Source organism: Pteropus vampyrus, unplaced genomic scaffold (assembly GCF_000151845.1).
Source record: "Pteropus vampyrus isolate Shadow unplaced genomic scaffold, Pvam_2.0 Scaffold85, whole genome shotgun sequence".
Lineage (NCBI taxonomy): Eukaryota > Metazoa > Chordata > Mammalia > Chiroptera > Pteropodidae > Pteropus > Pteropus vampyrus.
Genome location: NW_011888866.1, coordinates 6,898,342 through 6,922,765, shown reverse-complemented (window position 1 = coordinate 6,922,765; position 24,424 = coordinate 6,898,342). Strand labels below are relative to the sequence as shown.

Here is a 24,424-nt window from a genome sequence, read left to right as displayed (position 1 = left end):
ACTTGACAGGGATAATGGATTGTGGTATATGGAGACAATTTTGCCTGCAGCTTTACTATAACTCATTCTGGTTGGGGATCACAGGTTTATAGTACGGGATGCAACAAACATCCAGATGGATTTACTTTACATAAAAGGGTTGCATTTCTTTTTATTTCCTCCTTGTAATTGGAAAAAGAACATTTTTTTAAAGAAACAAAATATAAAGAAGTAAACAAAGAAGGAAAGATTGTTAAAAAATGGATTCTGTGCAGTCTTTTGTAAAATGCTATGAAAGAGATTATATACATAGCACATTACTTTAAAATTATGGTTTACATAGGCTTGTTTGTTATTTTTAGAGCAATATCTAAAGTGATTTTTTTCTTTTTTAACATTAAAAATCTGACTATATCAACCTTCTTTCAGGTTTGTAGACCTGAAAGAGCAAGCAGTGTCATTTCCGAAATTGTTTTAGTAATGCTTAAACAGCAGCCCCTCGTGAAATGAATTGGATTTGTAAGGTGTAAGATAGAAAAACCTTTTTAAAAATGTTTTCAGTTTTTTAACTGAACTAACTATATTACATGTAATAGTAGAAGATAAGGTTTGTTGTTCTGTTAAACAGTAATAAAACAAAATTGCTAACTTTAGGTTTCTTCATTTTAAGTGTGTCCCTGTTATACTTAATCTAATTTGTCTGGTGAGAATTGGAAAACTAAAAGCCGCTTTGGTAAAATGATCAGTGTAACCAAAGATTAGTTTCTTATAGAATGTTTAAATGTGTTGTTACTAAAAACTACGTATATTTTAGCTCAGAGAGGGAAAAACAGTGTAGAACATTTTTTATGAAACAGTCTTGTACTAAGAAACTCGCTTGATTATTTTCAATTTCTTTTGAAATCATTGAAATTTTTTTTTCCACTCTGTTTAGGCGAAATATAGAACTGACGTCAACAAATTATGTGTAGTTCTACATTTTTTCTTTCTAAATAAAATAATGGGCCAATAATTTTGAGCTAGAATGTCTTTCATACATTAGGTAACATGCCCTCCCTGAGCAAAAGGGGTAAAGAAATGTATTTCTCACATCTTCTAAACTAGCCCTCAATCTACTGACATCTTTGAAAGTTTACTCTGAGTATCTGAGACATACATAGAAGTTAAAGGCTGAGCTTTTTAACCATCTTTAGTATATGCTTATAAATGAAACATATTTCTGCTATTTAAAAATTATCATTTGTATAGAATATGGAATGAATAATGAAAGTTTTTTTCCACTTTGGTAAAAGTTTGACACTTTGACGGGCTTTTATTATTTTGAAAAACAATCGATAATAGTCAAAGAGTTTTAATAGTTTCAAATTTAAATTGTGCTGTCTAAAATTACTATTTCTAAAAATATATTTCGTGTTAATTAGGAGCATTGGAACAACTGCAGAATTCATACATTCTAACCACTGATATTCAGTGGTGATGGTATTGCTTCTATAATACAGCAGCACTGCAACTGCTATCTAAATTTGTTTGAATTGTAGGGTTACAATAATTTTACAAAATTTTGTTTGTTTTTATATTGACAGAAGTTACAGTTCCAAAGAACTGTGCTTTTCTCCCGTGTTGGTAGTGTTTATCATAAAGAAGATTTGATTTAAAGAATATTACCACTAATTCTACTTTTCCCTCTCTTCAGCAGCCTATTCTTATGCCAGTTTTCTCCTTGCTAGCACTTTATCAAAGAGAACAGAGGTAAAAGAAAAAGGGTTCCAATTTTTTTGTTTTCTTCTTACTTGTTAGCATCACTGGGTGGCCAAAATTTTCATGAGATTGGACTTTGATCTAATGTCTAAAATAACATTTGAGCACTATCTGAGGATTTCTGTTTTTCATGCTTTTTCCTTTAACAGTGTTTAGAACTGGTTCTCAGTGCTTAAGTCAGATTTTGGAAGAGTTTTTCCCTAAGCTTGGAATGGGCCTTAACTTAAAAGCCTCTTTCTCTTACTGTGTTTGTTAGCCATTACTGACTTACAAAAACCATTGAGAAGTCTAGGGGATTGCTTGGAGAGTCGCCGCCTCCAGTGGAAGTTCAGACAACTGCAGATGCTACCCCAGACAACAAGTACAGCGCAATTAACCAGTATCTAAACCATACCAAATAGTGATGCTTTGTGGGGGTTAGTCAAGTGTGTCACCTTATAAGCCATTCTAGCAGTTAATTCTAAGAAAAAGACAGCTGTTTATTTTAGAAATGACTTGTTATTAAAGGAATTCATTAGACTGGGAAAAGAATAGGCAAAAAAAGGGATTAGAAAAGGCCTAACCATCTTATTGGGATTAAAAGATAAAAAGCAAATGACCAAATATTATGTTGTGTAAACAAGTTATAAGCCATTAAAATAGTCTCTCTTTCAGATGCATTAGATTAGCGTCTCTTTTTTGATGCATTAGATTACTAAGACTTCTGCTATTATTAAATGATCAAAATTTTAGATTTAGAGTATTATAACTAATATTTCTGATACTGTGAAGTTTTAAGTACGTAAGTGAACATATGATTATATTAACCAGTAATTGAGGTCATTTCAATTCAGAATTTAAGTTCAAATTTAAGCTTTATACAGAATTCCAGTTTCTGAAAGGACTTTGAGAGGTCCTTTAGCTAAGATCGTGTTTAGACTGTCAGAAACACATGAAAATTAGTCTTTTCTGTCCATTTCAATCTGTCTTTCTGTTTCTTCCTTTCCTCCCTCTCTTGAGCTACCCCTTTCCTCCAATATCTTTTCTCTTGCTCTGACATTCTCTTCCCTTTAATATTTACTTTGCTGTGCTCTTAAAATTTTTAATTAGCTTGTACTACAAAGAATGATTATCTTTCTTTAATAACTTATTTTGTAGATATTAACTACATATCCTAAATTTGAAAAGCAAATGTCTAATGTCCTATAATATGGATATTTTTGGAAATCTTAACAAATATAACTAGATTTCAACTACTTCCATATTGTTTAAGGGTATTAGCAGTGATTTTGATAATCGGTAGCAGAAGATAGATTCTCTGGACTAGGCATACTATAGTGAATCTTAATGCTTTTCTCTGTAAAAATTAGTACCATCACTCATTACACAGAGCTTTGCTCCTGTATCATCCTAAACCATTAAAGAACTCTTCATGTATCTAGCCATCATCTTTATTTGCAATCACTAAGAAATCTCTTATGTTTAAATCTTTGAATTAAAACCCCAAAAATGTTTTATAGCTTTGGACTACACCCATAGAGGAGAGTATACTTGCAGTCTTAGTGCATTTGAGCTGCTATAACAAAATACCAGTTTGTTGCTTATAAACAACAAACATTTATTCCTCACAGTACTAGAAGCTGGGAAATCAGGGTACCAGCTGGCTGAATCAGAGATCTCTTCTGGGTTGCAGATTTCTCATTGTATCAACATGGTGCAAGGGAGCTAGGGAGCAATGTTGGTCCTCTTTATAAGGGCATTAATCCCATTCATGAGGGCTCTGCCCCCATAACTTTGTCATCTCTTAAAGGCACCACCTCCTAATACCATCACTTAGAGGGTTAGTTTCGACATATGAATTTTGAGGAGACACAAACATTCATACCATAGTAGATGCCCTAATATCTAGAGGCCAGGAATATTCAGGCCTTTGCTGTAATACACTCACAAGAAAAAGTAATAGCGGCAAAAGAAATTATATATGTTTTCATTGTTTACCATAATCTCGCTATAGAAAATTTGGACATTATAGTAAACCAAAAGGGAGACAGTAAACTTCATTCACTCATAATTTCATCATCCAATCAGTGTTAACATTTAGAGTATAGTAGAAGTTCTCTTTCTTACAAGAATGTGAGGGGTAGTCATTTAATTAAAAACAGTTTATTTCTCAAAAAATTAAAAAGAAAATTACCTTATGATCCAGCAGTGCCACTTCTGGGTATATACCCTCCAAGGTTAAAAGCAGAGTCTGGAGATTTTTGTATACTCAGTGGTCATAGCAGTATTATTCACAGTAGTCAAAAAGTGGCCAAATCCTTTATGCATCAGAGAAGATATAAAGATAATAAATCAATATATTACTAAATAAAGTCCTTCAAACAGTAACAACAACAACAACAACAAAAGGTAGCAGTAATCCACGTGCCTATTGATGGAAAATGGATAAACAAAATGTTTGGATAAACATACAATGAATATTATAAAACCTTAAAAAGAAAGAAAATTCTGACATATGCTACAACATCGATGAATTTTGAGAACATTATGCTAAGTGAAATAAGCCAGTCACAATGAAGACAAATACTGTGTAATTCCACTTATACGAAGTACCTTGAGTAGTAAAATTCATAAAGGCAGAAAACAGAATGGTGGTCGCTAGGGGCTTGGGAGTGAGGGGTGAATGGAGAATTATTTAATGGTTATAGAATTTTAGTTTTGCAAGATGAAGAGTTCTGAAGATTGATTGTACAACAATATAAGTATACTTAACACTACTGAATTAAACACTTAAAATTGTTAAGATAATAAATATTATGTGGTGTGCATTTTACCACAATTTAAAACATACAAACACTTCATTGAAACATATTAGTGTACATTCAGTCACCATTCTTTTGAAGAATAGAGACCAGGCCTACCTTTAGTGGTTGGGGCCATTTGATTGGGTTTTAGATTACCTTTCTCACTTAAATCACACCTGTTGTTCACCATCTGAAAAACACAAATGATGAATTACAAATGTAGTTTAATCAAGAAAAATAATATACAAATGTATAGTATTAAGTAAAACTTAAATATTTTGGGGACAATTGTGTATATTCCTTTACATTTTTATGAGTCCCCCTCCCCGCCCTACCTCTTAAAGTTTTCTAGCTTCATAATTGGATGATGATTTTTTCCTTTGCATACTTTTTCACAGATGAGAACATATTCAATCTTGTATTTGGCTCACTTAATATTATATAATAAGCACTTACCATAAGTATGATTTTGAAGGACTCTAGGGTATGATAGTATAATTTTCTTCATTCCTCACCTGTTACTGGCAATTTAAATTGTTTATAAACAGTTCTATATTGAGTGTCTTTTATGTGTAAAGTTTCGTCCTAACTCAGTTATTTCCTTATAAGGAGAAATTTCTAATAATTAAGAAGTTGCTTGGTCAAAAGTTATGAGTTGTTTGGACGATTCTCCGATACACATTTTGTTGTTGATAACATCTAAGACACATAAAATTGTTTATATTTTTTCTCCAACCCAGGTATTGGGGAGAACCTAGTATCTGACATATGCATTGAATCCTAAGTAGATATATGTTGAATATATATTCTGCTATTTTTCACTAGATCCTAGTTCTTTGTTTTAGATAGGCAAGTCTACTCACACACTCTGCTCATTTCCTCTTTTGTAATTGCTTTGGGCGGTCTTTCTTACTCATGGAATGCTATTTTCTCCTTTCATCCCCTCTCCTTTCCAAATCTTCTCAGCTTTTATCTGCCTGTTTGTTCTATGAAACATGTAACAGTCCTGATCTACCTAGCTCTCTCTTTTCCAACTCCTTTTTTGAAATTAATTCAGTCAGCAGTGTTAGGTGCTGAGAAAAATAGCAGTAAGCAACTCTCTTTAGTCCCACCTTCATGGAGCTTACTTTCTAATGTTAAATATATTATGTTAAATATATTATGCCATGTGATTGTCTTGTTTTATCAACTAGATTGTAGGTAAATATGTTAGGCCCATAAAAAGTATCCATCTAATTGATTGATCATTCTAAATGGACAAAAGAGAAGATTGCCAATGATTACTGATATTAACATGAAGATATTCTTTTACTAATACCACATGGCTGGGTCATAGATTATCAGCATTGGAAAGGACTTTAAAAGGTTCATAATCTAACAACCCATTAGTATTTTAATCTCCTTTTACTTAACAAATATTTATAAATGATATGCTAAACACCAGGCATTGTGCTAAGGACTGGGGAAACAATTGGAACAAGATTGATAAAAACCCTAAATTTATAGAGTTAATGCCTAATAAATAATAAAACCTTCCATATCTTAGAGTTTGTTGCTTACAAAGTACTATGTAATTACAATAGAAAGTATTTATTTGTGACACTGTTAAATATTAGTGTCCAGAATTTAGTTTCTAAGCCTTCTGTGTATATTAGTGCATTAAGTTCACACAACAGTCCTATGCAAATAGACATAATTGTTTTCACTTTACATATGAGGAAACTGAGGTAATTAATTTGCCCAGGATTGACAATATACATTGCAAACCCAGTGAAATACCACAGCCTGTGCTTTTAACCAGTATATCGTGACTTCTGACTCCAAGTCCAGTACTGTCCTTTTTGTCTTGCCCGCCTTTACGTCTCCATCAAGATGTTGTCCTACCTATTCTTTGAATATCTTCAATAATGTACTACCCTAAGGTAGTTGTTTAATCTTTGGATATTCTGTTAGAGAGATCTGCTTTATGATATGCTTATAAACCAAAATGTCTCCCTAGAAGAGCGGTCCCCAGTGCTCCTATGAGAATCTAATGCCTGATGATCTGAGGTGGGGCTGAGGTGATGATGCTAGCTAGCAGTGGGGAGTGGCTGCAAATAAGATGAGCTTCACTGGCTTGCCCACCGCTCACTTCCTGCTGTGCAGCCTGGTTCCTAACAGGCCATGGACTAGTTCCCAGTCCGCGGCCTAGGGGTTGGGGACCCCTGCCCTAGAATTTTCCTATTTTGCTTACATGCACTTGGGATTACACCAAAGTATGACATCTCATAAGATATTTAAAGCAAACTCTCACCTTTTCTTCTCCAGAAATATTTCTCCTCTCTTTAAATTTTCTTTACTGTCTTAGTCATTGTGAACAAGTTTAGATTACTTGTGATTTTCTTACTGTGGATCCAGAAGTTGTTGCATTATCTCCAGATATAGATAAAAGACAAACTCTCCACCTAAAGTAGTAAAAGCAGGCATTAGCTCACAGTTTCCCACTCTTTGTTCTTAGAGTCTCTCCATTTATTTAGTAATTTTTAAGAAACATTTGAAGTATTTACAGCTCAGAAGAATCACCTTTACTTTCCTTTTATACCATATGGCCTTGTAATTCTGCAGTCAGATATCAAATTAGTCAACATAGGCACATCTCTGACTTGCAGGAGGGTGCAATGGGTAGGTAGGAATAGGAAAATTGATATGTTGTGGAAAGGTGGGAAAAAGATTTAGGAACTCTTGATTGAAAATCATAAAGGGAAGAAGCACAAACCAGAGGGATAGTTAGAGTGTTTAAAAGCTTGAAGGAGGGAGGACACAGGCATGGTCCTGCTTGGTTTTGTGTAGCAGCCTCTTTGGAAGCCAATGGTCACAGCAAACAAGAGGAGAAAGAAGAGCTTCTGTGCTAGATGGCATTCACACTGAAGGGTAGAGGATGCTGCGATGGCAGCAACTGCAAGTGGGTTATAGACGAGGGGAATTTATTAACTAAGTAAATACATTTATGGGTAAGGAGATTTCTCAGTGGTGGAGAAGAAAGTCACAAATAAAGGAAGAAAACTAGAATGAATCCTGTAGTATTAGATGGGAATTGGAGATATATGTGTGAACTCATAGTTTCTAATAAATATAGTGAGAGAAATTTAGCTATAAATGTGTGTTGTGTATATATGTGTATGTATATGTATACATATATTCTTCATCCTGTCCACTAAGAGACAGGGAATAGCAAAACCTTAGTACCAGTGACCATAACTCATGTCCAGAATTTAGTTTCTAAATACCATTCTCCACTAAAAGAAACCAGGGCTCCTTGGAGAAATGACTGATTCTAGGTCTAGGGCAGGGGAAGGGAACAAGATAAGCCTAGAACATCATATTATGCTGGAAAATAAGGACATACTCAAAGAATGATGAAGACTTGGAAGAACATCACACAAGCCAGCTTGAAGGAGCTCCCTTTGGCCAAATCTGTGACAATTTGAACAGCAAAATAAATATCAATAGTAATGAATTATAACCCATTGAATAAAATAGGAAACCGTGAGTCCATGCTGATATAAATAGATTTAAGATTTTGTAAAGAACAGGATTTTTATGTAGTCTCAAAGTACCTACCCACAAAATAATTATTAATTACAACGGGGAAAAGTAACATTTCAGTTGAGAAGCCTTGGCAGACACATTAATGAAGGGATCAAAGTGAACATTATCAATAATGAGATAATTCAGTTTATGTGTCACCTAATAGGATGTATCGGGAAGAACACAGCATCACTTCTGTGATATTCCTACTGAAGATGCATGGACTGAATGTAATGTTTAGGAAACATCAGACAAAGCAAATTCAGATTGAGGGACAAGTAAAGAAAGTTAGGAAAAGAAACCAAAGGCAATTATGATTCTGAACTTGGTTCTTTTGCAAAGGCATCATTGAGATATTTAGGAAAACTCAAATGGTAGTAGTGTGTAAATGTTAATTTGATGATTATGGTAGTTGAATTGCACAGTAGTTTCTTGCACAGAATGCAGTAGGACATACTAAAGTATTGGGGGATGGTGGAGCATCATGTCTGCAACTTATTCTCAGAAATGGTTCAAGGGGGAAAAGTTCCTTTTACTGTACTTAAAACTTTTTCATAAACTTTGGACTTTTTTCAAAATTAAAAAGCAACAACAGCAAAAAAGGTTAGATTAGAACCTGAATGTGGAGAGCTTGGTATGTCAGAATTAAAAAATGGATTTTGTATGCCATGCATTGGGAAACTTTCATCAGTTTTGAACAATAGAATATAGTGACGAAAGTGCTTTCAGAATGAGTTTATCATCAGTGATGGATGGGAGCAAAGAGAGACAGGTGAGGGTACCAGTTAAGAGGTAATTGCTTAGGTGTTCATCTATAACAACTTGAATTGAGATGGTGGTTAAGATGGAGCAAAGAGAGACAGGTGAGGGTACCAGTTAAGAGGTAATTGCTTAGGTGTTCATCTATAACAACTTGAATTGAGTTAATGGTAGAAAGAAAGTGACAGATGTGAGGTGGCACATCCTAAGATTATCTTGGAATTTGTTTAGTCTTAAACTGGAAGTGACAGAAAGAGAAATAGATGATAGTTGGTGCAAATAGGCTCAAATTCTGAGCTCGAATAGTTGATATTCCTGAACTTATTTGAAAATAGTCCTTCATTTCCATGGATTCTGCTTCCACGGATTCAGTCCACCTCATATTAAAAATATTTGGAAAAAAATGTTATGTTATTGCTGATGTGTATTTCGTAGTTAGACCTACAGTGGTTGTATCTGTACTGAATTTGTACAAAGTTTTTTGCTTTCTAAACAATATGGTATTATAACTATTTACATAGCATTTACATTGTATTAGATATTATAAATAATCTAGAGATTATTTTAAAGTATATGGAGGATGTGTGTAGGTTAAATGCGAATACTACACCGTTTTAATAAGGGACTTGAGCATCCTCAGATTGTGGTATCCACTGTGACGAGATGGGGAGTGGAACCAATCTCCCTTTTGGATACTGAGGGATGACTGTAATTTGATGGAACATTACAGCTTTAATATAAATGTTTATTCTGTAAACAAGTAGCACTAGTAACTACATAAATTATTGAGATTTCTTATATTTTTAATGCTTTGCTATCCTTCCAAAGCTGTTTCTGATTTTCTTTTTTTGAATCTACTTGGTCTCTAAAGCTATCCCCCATGCCTAAATAGTCAATCAGGTCTCATCCTCCACCCCTTCGATAGTTGGGGATAGGAGAGCAGGGAGTTTCTTAAGCTTTAAAGACTATAAGAATCTTCTAGGGATCTCGCCAAAATGCAAGTTCTAATTCAGATCATTTGAGATGGGGCCTGAGATTCTGATTTTTTACAGTGTTCATACCCAGGCCTCTAGTGTAAGTGATAACATTTTGAGTGGGGTTAAAACGTGGATGATGTTTTTCTGTATGTTTTTTCTCTAAAAGTTTATGTAACTTAGAGAATTTCTTGTATTGTCACTGCAAATATCTTTTAAAATTTCATGTTAATTTCCTCCATTTAGTGCAAACTGTTTTCTATCTAGTAAAGCTTGGACCTCACTAGTTCCCTAGGTGATAATGAAGGAAGCCAATACTAGTACAGAGAATCGCTACTAGAGAAAATGTAATTGATGGTGCTGAGTTATTTCTTTTCATTTTTAAAACTTCTTCTCACTAATAGTAAATTAAATATGAAATTTAAATTAAAAATGACTACTGAATCTATCCAAATTCATTACATTTTCCTCATATTGCAGATTATACATGTTAAAATCATTAATATTGAATAGCCAGTGTATTTATATTGTAATAAATTAAGATTTTTTTTTGTCTTAGGAGATCTGCTAGTCCTGTTTATCAAGTCTTGTTTATTTCTATGATATAAAATTATTCAAATCTGTACCATAGAACTCTAAGGAAATTAATAGTGGATTTAGTCAAGGTAAAAATACCAAGACACAAGGGGGCACTGTCCTACCATAATTCGATTGAATTTAATAGCTTTTTTGTTTAGTGTGAATATCGCTTCCAAAATTCTGTCTTCTCTTTGATTATCATGAAAACTTAAACACTGTATGTTTCTCCAAAGGTGTATGTAATACTTAAACCAACTGATCTTTCAGAATTCACAAATCAGATGTGCTCTTAGCAAAATTCAGGAACTTTTCATTCTATTTGGCATGAGCCTTGGAAGAGTGGGTGATTTAATGATTGGAGATGGTATAGCACATTTAGTTGTTAGTGTTTAGGTCTGTGGTGGGGATGGGGAAATCACTGTAAAAACAGTTCAGTTTCTTTGGAGAAATATAGTGCCTCTGTTCTGAAGGAAAGAGTTGGGATAAAGATCGAACTGTTATAAACTGCAGCTGCATTTGCCATCAAATACCAAGTTGGTGCTGATGAATGTTTTGTTTTTATTGTCATGGAAACTTGGAGTCAGAGAATGGATATTCTATTCATCTGGGGAAATAGCAGTTCCTTGCATAAAACATAAGGACCTTCCAAAGCAGTTCCTAAAATAGATATAGGCTGAATATAATCCAAAAAAGTTAAGGAAGTAAGTATAGAATAAATGCAGTCATTCCTGGATCACTTCTATTCTCAACACTAAGAATAGCTGTATATTCTGTTATTAAGCTTATTATTGCTGCTAGAAACTTGAATTCCAGTGAGCATGGTATTTGCTTAACAACAATATGATAGTTACCTACCCTTTAGGAGTTGTCTTTGTACTTCTTCCTTGAGCTTAAGATATCTTTTATAACTCTGAACTTATGTACTATTAAACAGTTGCTTCGGATCCCTGAATATTTTTTTAATTCATGTTACTTATCTGCTATAATCTTCCGTTCAGAATATTTTAAAGCATTTTATATCGGGGAGGGGCACCTTACTCAAAATAAGAAACAGTTACTGAAACACGAAATAAGATTTTTATATGGTCTGGGAAAAAAAGAAAATATAAAATTTAGTAAACCATAAAGATGCAAGTAAATTCTTATGCATATTTTATAAAGTTGTGAATAGAACACATTACAAGAACAGAAAATGCAAAAGGATTTTGGTTTCGATGAGAGCGAATGTGATACAATAAAATAAAAATAATAGGAAATGGTAGGAAAATGTAAATAAAGTGGCAATACAAATTAAAGCACTTTATATTACGAAAAGGGAAAAAATGTGAGTTATGAAGTTTTACCAAAGGTTACCAGCTATATTATATTACCTCTACAGAGGAAGCAAGGCAAATATTTATGACTTCATAAAATATGATAGAAAAAGAATAGAGTGGACTATTTTAGATAAGATAGTCAGAGAAGGTTCTTCTGAGGAAGCGACATTTGAGTGGACACCTGAATGTTCTGACATAAGAACATGTCGTGCAGAGAGGCTGACAAGTCCAGCAGCCTTCAGTGGAATTGAGCTTGGAATGTTTTAGAAACAAAATGTAACTTTATGAACAAAGTTGAAAAAAAAAACCCAACAATGTTCAAATGGGCATTTAAGTAGTATGATTAGAGCAAGACTAGTTTTCTTATATGAGACAGGTCCAGGATTAGAGCCCAAAGTTAAAGTTTAGGTTTCCAGCATATAGGATTCTCTCAGAGGAAGAATAGAATTGTTTCAAAATACAAATTTAAAGTATGAGTTTTACTGTTTATTTTTTTCCCCAAAATATTTTAATGAAATTCGTGATTTTTTTTTTTTTTTTTTTTTATTGAGTATAGTCTGATATAGGCAAGAAACAATTCAGGAAAAATGTGTCAAAAATAAATGTAAGTAGCTAACATTGTCAGAAACATAATCTTAAGAAGCAATGACATAAAAAAAGTTTAACAAAAACAATTTTCACAAATATTTTCATGCTATATGACATCTAGAGCATATACATGTATGTAATATATCAAATTATGTAAAACATGACCAGGAATTGAAGACCTTAACAAAAAAATACCTAAGGTTCAATTTAGAGAACTAGTCAACATACTGAAGGAAAACAGTATAGAAACTACAAACCGGACATTGTATTCCATAACTGAAATGATGAATAAGAGCTAGAAAATTGCCAGCTTTATAACCTTTTAATAATAATGATGTGTGCAGTTAGTGCAGGAGATCATATTCTTAGAGCAGTTTGTTCCAAATTCAAATGTTACCAGACCTAGTGGAATTCAAAGTATTTTAGGAAGAAAATGTCTGAGGTTAGAAATAAGAGAACCTCATTACAGTATCATAAAAACAAAAGTAGTTTAACAAAGTTTTTAAATTTTCCAAGAATTTATCAAATTCAATATCTATTATGGTAAAATCTAGCCGAGCAGGATGTATTTAATTTAGGGTACTGCAAAATGTAAAGATAATAACAAATTTGGAAGTGTTATGTTTTCTTCTCAATCCTCTGAGCAGTTTTTTTGGTCATAAAGTCTGATTATTTATAGGAGTCAAATTTTACTGTGTTCTAGCTTTCTGATCTATAAAAATGGGGTTGCTAGAGAAAGACCAGGAGAATGATTTTTTTCTTAATTTTGGGTGAAGAAGGGCTGGTGGAAGGATTTCCAAGAAGTGTAAAAAGCTTAGCAAGTTTTATAGTAGTCTCAATTAAACCATTAGTTTTCAAACATTGAAAACTAATGGTGCATGGGAGAAGGAAAATAAATAAAATGAGTTCCACAATTCTCTAACTGACTGCCTGGAGGAAGATTCCAAGCCACAGCAATGGGAAGAGGAAATCAGACATCATCTAATAGTCTTACTGAGTTGAGGTGACAAAGAACAGAATTCAGGGAAGCCAAGGAGGATTGAATTTGCAGGGAAGAAGGGAGGGAGCACAGAGGAAGAACTTGAGATCTGCAGAGGGGTTCCTTCAACTCTGGCTAACTACTGATATGTGTGCATACATCAGAGGAAACAACTTGAGACCAGTAAAAACACTTGAAAGGAATAGGCGGAACAATTCCTCAGACTCACACAAAATTGGGAATAGGTCTTCCAGACAACCAAAGTAGAAAGATCTAATAATACAGATATATCTCCTTTTATTGCATTGTGCTTTGCACATTTTTTTTTTTAAAATAAATTGAAGGTTTGTGGCAACTCTGACTGGAACAGGTGTACTGGCCCCATTTTTCCAACAGCATTTACTCACTTTATGTCTTTGTATCACATGTTGGTAATGATCACAATATTTCGAACTTTTTCAGGATTACTGTGTTATATTTGTTATGGTGGCCTGTCTTTGATGTTACAATTTTGTTTTGAGGTGTCATAAACTGCCTATATCAGACAGTGAACTTAATTAATAAATACTATGTGTTTTGACTATTCCCCATCTCCCTCTTCTTGGACCTCTCTATTTCCTGAAACACAAAAATTTTGAAATTAGGCCAATTAATAACCCTACACAATTGCCTCTAAGTGTTCAAGTAAAAGGAATAGTCATGTATCTCTTTAAATTGAAATCTGGAAGTGTGCTTAAGTTTAGAGTAGAAGACATGTTAAGAGCCAAGACAGGCCAAAAGCTAAATCTCTTGCTCCAAATAGTCAAGTTGTGAATGCAAAGGAAAAGTTTTTGAAGGAATTTAAAAGTGCTACTCCAGTGAACACACAAATGATAAGAAAGTGAAACAGCCTTATTGTTGATACAGATAAAGTTTTAGTGGTCTGGATAGAAGATAAAATCAATTACAACATTTTTGTAAGCGAATGCCTAATCCATAGCAGGGCCATAACTCTCCTCAATTCTATAAAGGCTGAATGAGGTAAGAAAGCTACAGAAAAATTTGAAGCTAACAGCTTAGTTCATGCAGTTTAGGTAAAGAAGCAGTCTCCATAACATCAAAGTGCAAAGTGAAGCAGCAAGTGCTGATGTAGAAGCTGCAGCAGGTTATTCAGATGATCTAGCTAAATGAATTAAGGCAGCTACATTAAACAAAAGATTTTCAATATAGATGAAAGAGCCTTATATTTGAAGAAGATGCCATGCAGGAATTTAATAGCTAGAGAGAGGTCAGTGCCTGGCTTCGAAGCTTTAAAGGACAGGCTGGCTCTCTTGTTAGGAGCTAATGCAGGTGGCGACTTTCAGTTAAAGCCAATGCTCATTTATCACTTAGAAAATTCTAGAGCCTTTAAGAAGTATGCTAAATCTACTCTGCCTTTGCTTTCTAAGTGGAACAACAAAGCCTAGATGACAGCACATCTGTTTATAACATGGTTATTTTGAGCTCACTGTTGAGATCTGCAGGTCAGGAAAAAAAGATTTTTTTCAAAATGTTACTGCTCATTGACAATGCATCTGGTCATCTAAGAGCTCTAATGGAGATGGATGTTGTTTTCATGTCTGCTAACACAACATCCACTCTGCAACCTATGGATCAGGGAGTAATTTTGACTTTGAACTCTTACTATTTCAGAAATAAGGCTATAGCTGTCATAGATAGGTGTTCCTGTGAGGGATCTCTGTAAAGTAAATTGAAAACCTTCTGAAAAGGATTCACCATTCTAGATTAGTTAAGAACATTAATGATTCATTGGAAGAGGTACAGATATCAACATTAATAGGAGTTTGGAAGAAGTTATTTCCAGTCCTCATAGATGACTTTAAGGGGTTCAAGACTTCAGTGGAGGAAGTAACTGCAGATATGGTGGAAATAGCAAGAGAACTAGAATTATATGTGGAGCCTGAAGATATGACTGAATTTCTGCAATCTCGTGATAAAACTTTAATAAATGAGGAGTTGATTCTTATGGATGAACAAAGTAAGTACATGAACTCTACTTGACAGGATGTGAAGATTGTTGAAATGACAACAAAGGACTTTGAAAGTTGATACATAAAGTTGATAAAGCAATAGCAGGGTTTGAGAGGATCGACTCCAATTTTGAAAGAAGTTCTGTGGGTAAAATGCTATCAAATAGCATCACATACTACAGAGAAATTGCTTGTGAAAGGAAAAGCCAATCAATGTGGCAAACTTCATTGTTGTCTTCTTATAAGAAATTGCCACAGCATCCCTGTCTTCAGCAACTACCACACTGACCAGTCAGCAGCCATTAACATAAGACAAGACCCTCCACCAGCAAAAAGATTATGACTCACTGAAGGCTCAGATGATGGTTAGCATTTTTTAGCAATAAAAAATGTTTAAATTAAGGTACGTACATTGTTTTTTGGACATATGCTCTTGCATACGTAAGAGACTACAGTATAGTTGAAACATAACTTTTATATGCACTACGACATAAAAAATTTCACATGACTCACTTTATTGCAATATTCACTTTATTGTCGTGGTCTAGGATGGAACCTACAGTATCTCCAAAGTATGCTTATAATTGGCATTGTGTAGAGTCCTCAGAAAGGTATTGTTTTAATAAGTCTAAATTAGCCTGGGGCTGAAGGCTGTTCTGGACCTGCCTTAACAGAGCTTAAAGGCAATGCTTGAAAGGGATCCAAATGATGCTCAGTAACTTAAGTGCTTACCAGAACAAAAACCCAACATTCTTTAAAAGAATACAACAAAATCTAGCACTCAACAATGTGAACTGCATAATATCTGGCATCAAATCAAAAAGTACTAAGTGTCAAAAGAAGCAGGAAACTATACTCTGTAACCACAAGTAAAATTCGTCAGCAGAAACAATAGAGCAAGAAATCAGAGGGATGATAGAATTAGCAAACAAGGGTATTAAAATGGATGTTATAAATATGCTCCATAGTTCAAAACTATAGAGGAAAACACAAATATGGTGCAAGGAGAAATGAAACATATAAAAAAAAATCTCTAGAGATGAAAAATATAATAACTGAAATGAGAAATAAACTAGATGAGATTAATAGATTTTTTACTGCAGAAGAAAAGATCAATGAATTTGCAGACTTGGAAACAGACTATTCAAAATGAAGATCAGAGGACATCTAGCTTCTACTTAGGGCATAGAGAGCTGCAAAGAATGCCATTTCTACTCTTACCAATGAGAAAAATAAAGCCTCAAAAACTACAAAATTCTTTTTTGAACCAGTCACAGAGCCGAAATCACAAGACAGAAATGGGACCTGAATTCCAAGGAGAAATGGGACACATGAACTGTCTTACCTATGGCAGAGCATGGGAGAATAAGGTGTCATACCAGTGACAACACAAGGAGATAAGAGGAATCAGCTAAAATTTTAAAGTTTAACAAAAGGCCTGTTATGGGCCAGCAACATAGCAGTTTGAAATACTTGAGGGCTTCACTCTCAAGTTTTTTCCCCTCAAATCTCCAAGAAAGAATAGCGGGTAGGGCAGGAGACTGAAAGCAATTCCTGTTGATGTTGTAGGCATGCAGGTGCTGATAGCTGTCATTGTGGGAAAGACAGAAAATCCTGCCAGCTTCCCTGGACCCTAGGTACTGAAAGACTTAAGCTTGTTTAGGAGGGGCAGCAAACTGGAAGACAGGAAACTGGTCTTAGACCTAAGATCCTATGCTGATACCAAATACAGGTCTTCTTCCTGTCAGGGAGGAGTGAAAACTTTGACCCAAGGTCAACTCTAGAAGAAATCAGTAAATTTGAATATAGTCAGTAGAAATCCAACCGAAATACAAAGAGAAAAATGAGTGATAACAAACAGAGCTATGGGACAATGTCACAGTCTATTATATGTGTGACTGGAAACAAACTATTCAAGTTTCAATTGGAGAGGAAGAGAGAAAAAGTTACAGATCCAAAGTTTTAAAAGCAACATACACTCACAACTAGACTATATTATGTTCAAATTGCTGAAAACCAACAATAGAGAGAAAATCTTGAAGGCAGAAAAACTTGTATGTATAGGAAAATAAAAATAAACTACAGCAGACTTCTTATTAAAAACTTTGTAAGCAAGAAGATGATGGAGTACATCTCTAATGTGTTAAAATTTAAAAAAAAAAATTGTCAACCCAGAATTACATATACATTGAAAATACTTTTTTTAAATGAGGGCAAAGTAAAGACTTTTCCAGATACAAGGAAAGCTGAGTTAATCCATTCCTAGCAGACTTGTGCTACTGCAACTGTTAAACAAAGTTCTTCAGGCAAAGGGAATGTGACTCCAGACAGAAACTTGAATCTGCACCAGGACTCAGCAGATTTTTCTCTGCAAAGGGCCAAATCTCTAATATTTTAGGCTTTGTAGGTTAGATAATCTCTGTCACAACTATTAACTGCCATTGAAGCACGAAAGCAACCATAAATAATACATAAACAAATGGGTGTGACTGTATTCCAGTAAAACTTTATTTACAAAAATAGGAAGTAGGCTACCTTATGGGTCATATAATATAATTTTTTGAACTCCAGAAATTCTAACACTGGAAGTAAATATAAAAGATACACAACTCCTCATTTTAAATTACAGTATAAAATAACTAAATGTCTAAGCAAAAATAGTAACACTGTATGTGTGGTATATAATATACAAAAGTGAAATGTATGATAACAATAAACCAAAGGATGCAAGGGAGGATTTTGGAAGTTAACTGTTGTAAGGTTCTTATGCTCTTATATTTAATTACTTGAAGGTAGGCCCTGTTAATTAAAGGTACACTGTATTGTAAATTGAGGGCAAACATTAAAAAATAAAAGCCAGTAGTACAGACTAAACAGAATAATCAATCCAAAAGCAGGCTGGAACAACAACAAATAAAGAACAGGTGAGACAAATGGAAAACATCTCACAAAGTGATAGTTCTAAATCACATTAAATGTAAATAGTCAAAATGAAGCACACAGAGAAACAAAAGCTGAAAAGAGAATTTTTTGACTTTTTCATTCTCCGTTTTTCAAGTGGTTTTATATATACTTTTAAGAATTTCTTCCCTAGATGGAAACATTTCAGTAGTGAACATTACAACATGTTTATGTACTCCTAACACTGTAACAGACACTTCCTAGCAGTGTAACACCAGCACCTCCTTTTTACCTAATAAAGATGGTCTGCCTCTGTATCCCCTGTAAACTTCAGACAGCAACCAGACTGTCTTAAACCAGTGGCTTAGAACCGTCAGATGCAAGGTCATTCTGTAACCCTTTCCCCAGCCCTAGTGAAAAAGGGAATAAGCAAGTTAAGGATGACACCTCAGCCTATCTACTTTATTTCCTCTGTATTACAGATTCTACAACTCTGTTGAAATTCACTTTAAATTGTTCCTTTTTTATGCTGTCATTTCTCTTCATATCCCTTACCACTGTTTCCAGATTTTCCATGCATCTTTTGGTCTTTCTTTCTCTTTATTTCAGTTGTGAACAGAAAATGAATTGTGACTAAGTATTTATAGTGCTAGAGATATATCCATTCATTTATGCTAAGGGGAGAGTGAAACCATTAGCTTTTAATGAAATTTAATGAAATGAAAGGCATAAAGAATATTAAAAACTTCAAAAGTATCCAAAAGTTTCCTTTCCTTTATTTCCCTGGAATCTACTTTTTTTACTCCTCTATTTAAAGTTTTTTTTCTTCAAGAATTGATATTCAAGGTACACATATATGGATTTTGTAGTTGATACATTTCATTTTAAAAATAATAACATTTAATTAGCCCTTTCTTGTGTTTTTCACTGTTCTAAGCACTTTATTTGTCAATACATTTTACCCTCACAAAAATCCATAAGGTGAAACTTACTTCATTTCACAGTTGAGACAACTAAGGGACAGAGAAGTTAGGTAATGTTAGTAAGAAGTAGAGTGGAAATTTAAACCCAGTTAGTGTACATCCAGAGTCTCTGTTCAAACTTCTTCACCATGTCTCCTCCCTAATTTTATTATTATGTGTTTTTTACCCTTCCTTTACTTTCTTTTTCCCTTCAACAAATATTTTACACAGACATGTTGTGACTTAAATTGATTTGTATAGCTATTTATAATGAATTGGTGTATAAATAACTTACTTTGAGTTATTCCTGACCCACAAATGAACTTTGGATTATAACTCGTTGAGAACTTGAGGCTAGCTTTTACCTGTTTTTAAACTGCAGAGGTAGGATGGCAGTAAATTGCAATACTGGAGGCCACTCAATGAAAACTGAATGCCTCATATTTTACTCAGAGTACTTATCATGTAGCAAGAACCTTACTTAAATCTTAGTGGACCACAAAAAGGGATTTAAGACTCTTTTTGTCTTTCTCCATGTGTTTCAATAAAATAGAATAGTCTCCATTCAGTCGCTTTGTATTTATGTATTTTCTATGGTGTACAAAGTGTGCTGCCTTTCCTCATTATATAGATAGAAGGTGTTGAGCCCCAGTGAGAAATCTTATTAACATTTAGAGTTTTTCTTAATCTGAGTAGAATGAAGTCTTGGTAATTCTGAGCACATTGACTTCAACTTGCTATATTCAACATATTATATTGATGGTTAAATATCTCAAGGTGTATTAAAGAAATGTATGATGAGCTGCTTATACACTTAATTTTTTGTAACTACACATTGTCATTCTAAAAGTCCCTACATTTTTTAGCAGCTATCTTCTTTCTACTACTGGCAATGTCCAAATTTACATTCTGTTAGGAAGGGGTGCCTGATGAATAGCAAAACAGATGAGACTGTCAGTTTCATGGGATATTAAAACAAAGATACCATCTAATCCAAACTTGCCCCACCTTAACCCATTTCCAGGTAAAGAAACTGAGGCCTGGGGATGTTTAATGACTTCTTCATGTCACACTAGTTCATGACAGAGACAGAAATAGCCCTCCTGACTTTTTCCACGATTGTTTCATTCCATTTCCCATTTTTGAGCAGATAGTTGTGAGTGGTAGCAGTTCCATTGACTAGTTCCTTTCTTTCTATTCTAGTTCTTGCTGTCAAGGGAAACTAGCTAATTAACAATCATTTATTGTCTGCTATTTTAGAGCACAGTTCTGTTAAACTGTCTCTCTGCTTACATGTGGCTGTGTGCCATAGATAGAGCCTTGGAGTAGAATCTGTCCCTGGCATACAAACAAAACAAGTCTAGAATTCCAGATCAGTGTACTTTGAACAAGTGGCATCTGCCTTCTGGTTCCTGGGTGCCATAAAAAACAGATTCAGATACTGACCTTCCCTGGTAAGGTCATGGTTTAAATTAAACAGCTGAAATATAGAAAGATGTGAGAAAGTGATTGGAGTTAATAATGAGCTTAATGTTCTACTTATGGTATGATGCAAAAATTTTTGAGAGAAGCATTCATACAAGAATTGGTGGAAACTGTATGTCAGAAGGAGTAGATTATTTAAGTATGTGATTACCAAGATAATTTGATATGTTCCCTTCTCTTCTCCCAACCAAATTATTTGGTGATGTGATTTTTACCTGATTTTTTCTTTTTCTTCATTTTGAGGTAGGGGAGTAGATAAAATTAAGGTGTTGAAGGATTGGCTTAAATTATTTAATCCCTAGAAAGTCATAAAACATCAATTGAATTATTTCATTCTTTAAAAAGAATGAAATAAACATTGTGATACAAAGGTTACTTGATTATTTTTAGAGAATATACATTTAACCATCTTTTCTCCTGAAATGTAGCCAAAGGTGATATGACTCCTCGTTCGTTCTGTGATGTGTCAGATTGCTATAAAAATGAAATGTTTTGTTCCTAAATTCTGAATAACATGGTTGGGAAAGTGTGAGACATTAAGTGAGAAAACACACTTAAATTCTGAACCTAAAGAAAAGCAACAATGCAATATAGAAATATGATTTCAGGGACAATTTAGAAAATACAATTATAAAGTAAACTGTCTCAGAGAAGTAGAGTTTAGATTTTGAGTTACCTATAATGAATATCTTGTTAAGTATTATCTATGTGGCACAATTGAACCATAAAATGGCCTGTAAAGTTTTGCTAAGTGACGAAAATCAACCAAAATGTATTTATCTTATTCTGTTCATTCATTCTTAATTTCTAACTACATAGCCACCTCACCCTGTCATATAGAATTCTGCATTTTAATTGTTCTCTCTGAACATTCCAATGGCTGAAAGGTAAGCTGTTTTCTATAAACCTCATCCTCCTCTACTTGTTTATATTTAATGTGTGAATCTGATTTTAGGCGGAGGGGTAGAGAGCATGGGGAAAGATAGCTGGATTGGCGAATGTTTGCATCCTGGACTACTTCATCTCAGATTTAGTCTCAAGAAGTCTTTTCTAAAGCCTCTTCAAATTGCACAGGTCTGACTGTGTGCTCTTATTAAGGATAATGAGATACTTTATTGGTACTTTAGCAGTTCTGCAGGAATTATTGATTGGGAAGCTGCTTACAGTTCTGACGCCTGTCAAAGGAAGTTGATGCAGAGTTAAGATGGAATAAGTGAAGAGATAAAGGCTAGGTTAGAAAAGTGATTACAACTGGCAACTTGCTAATCACTGGCCTCTATAGGGATCCTCTGGTTTATTGCTAATCTCACTCACACTTGGCATTTTCCTATGCTACAGCCTCATCTTTCATAGCTGTGTGAGTAATTTGGCATGGAGTGAACAAGAGGAGGGCATAGAGAGTCCAGCAGCTGTGCTCATTGGCACTAGATATTTAAATATCTTCAGTGTAGCCAGCAGTGTGCTTGGCACAAACGTTAGCCAATAATACTTAAACAAATTGTTGTGAAGAAAATAGGCAGGCATTTATGTTCAAACTCTTCTTTCCTTAAAAAAAAAAATCCGTTTGAGATTCTTTTTAGGTTTTTTTCTGTAAGTTTGAGCAGATTGCAACAAAAATGATGTGTGTAATTCTCATAGTTAGTATTGGCCTTGGTTCTTTAAGACAAGAATTTCCAAGTACTTCATAAGCATTAATTAAACTGTGCAGGCCTGTGTGGGGTGCATGTTACTGAGTTGATTTTCCTAAAAGAGTGAGTGGGCCCACAGATGTTCAGTGACTTGCAACTTGCCTAGTTCACTTAGTGAGAGAGGATCAAGAGCCAAGAGTTGAATCTAGTAATGAGAATTCCAAAGTCTCTGCTCTGATATACCCAACAGCATTCCAGATTTGCACACTTTGTAAGATAGTACCTTATGTTTCTCCAAGTGGTTAGTGAGATTCAAATTGTATGTAACCTTTGGTATTCACCCACAAAAGAAGAAGAAAACTGGGGTGGTTCCATAGAGTAGTGGTTAGCACGTCTGCTTTATACGCAGAAGGTCCTGGGTTCGCGCCCCAGTGGAGCCATGGCCCATACCCTGGGTGCTCCAGGCCCCAGGTGTGTGCTGTGAGCACATGGGAGGAGACGCCCCACCTTCAGAGATCCAGTTCTTAAGGGAAGACGGCAACATTTATAGGTCAGGGGTGGAAGGTGGGGATTAAAAAAACAAGAAGAAGAAAAGCTTTTCCATGTGCAAAGAGCATAGGTAAATAATGAGTTTTCACAGATACCCAAGGAGAATAAGGATAGTCTGCTCATAAAACTGTGATCAGATTTAGGTTTATGCCCAAATATTTCAGTTTGCCTATGTAAAGATTTTGTATTGTCAACTAAATATGGAAAAACTCTCATCATTTATATATTGAAAATTTCATTTTGAAATGTAGTAATGATTTAGGTAACTTTTTTGAATGTCCAGGAATAATTCTTCTAGGTTAAGCCTTTATCTCATAACAAAAACCAATCTAATGCTATCCATTTAAAATACAGAAAATATTAAAATATTAAAAATTCCCATGGAGTTTTTTATTTAATAGATTGTGAATTTGAATTTATAAATGCAAATTAGTACAAAAATTAACATTGAAGTGATACTGGTTTTCAGACAAATAGGAAAACTAATTTGTGCTGTTACTCATGAAGTCAGCAATTATTTCTTGAGTAGTATATCTATTCATTGAAAATAGTGAATTTTAGTTTGCCGGAAATGTTCAGGTATTCATAAGACTGCTGCAGAAATAAATGCTGAGCTAGTTATATCTTCCATAATTGTGTCTGGCCATTTTCAAATAAAAACATTATTTTGAATTGGTAAAAGAAAGCACATACAGCCAAGACAGTATTTATAGGGCAGGTTTCTCTAGCCAGTAGATTGAGATCTACAGGAAATCTTAAATTGACTGTCATATCTCACAGATGTTAGCACCTTCCTTCAATCAGTCTTTGGTTTTAACAGGATTTCTAGTAGGAAGAATAATACAACTAGCAATGGTACCAGCAGTGTACATAAAGCACCATTTACAGTGCCTTGCACATAATAGCTAGTCAGCAAATGCTAGTTTCTGTCATCATGCCCACAGTAATCTCAAGATTTTGAGAGTAAGGAGAGAAAATGAAAAGAAAAAGTCCTAGACTGCTGTGCACTCTAAGGAAGATTCAGCAGCCTGGAAGTTCTTGAGCCAAAGTTGGTCAGCAGAGGAATGCCTTGTCTCCCAGGAAGGGGTGTGCTTTTGCTTCCCCCACGATACTCTGTCGAAGCGTGTTGGAAGCAAGGGGAGTTCTTGCAAAAGTAGTGGTGAATTTCAGAGTACAGCACCTGGAACCTTCAGGTCAGTTATGTTCCCCGAAGAAGAAATTCTGCAAGGTGCATTCTCATGGCTGCCACAGCAATTAACTTTTTTAAAAATTTGTTTTCATCATATACACACAAATAAATCTCTGCATTGGCCACAGACTTTCAGGATGCCATTATGCAACCTCTGATCTTGTCCAGCTTCTGTGTTTTTTACAGTTTAGGAAGCTGAGGACCAGAAGAACAAGATCAGAATATTTTTTCTAACAGGCATTTGAAGCAAGAGGAACATCATCATGTGCCCTTTGTGAGAACTGAAAACAATAGCATTTACTCTTGAGTGAAACCAGCATAGATGACCATGTTCTAGTTATACCCAGAGCCAACCTTTGGAGTAGTTGAGTTTTGTTGCCATTCATTTTGGGGATGATTTGTCAATTGTCACTCCTTTC

General features: G+C 34.5%; 1 protein-coding gene and 1 non-coding gene across 6 annotated transcripts in view; both read left to right on the top strand.

Moving 5' to 3' along the window:
* Positions 1-24,424, top strand: part of TCF12 (transcription factor 12) — a 293,031-nt gene that overhangs the window by 161,544 nt on the left and 107,063 nt on the right. The gene's annotated exons all lie outside the window — the stretch shown is intronic.
* On the top strand, positions 22,635-22,707 carry TRNAI-UAU. The gene has a single exon. It is a non-coding gene; the product is annotated as a tRNA-Ile (tRNA).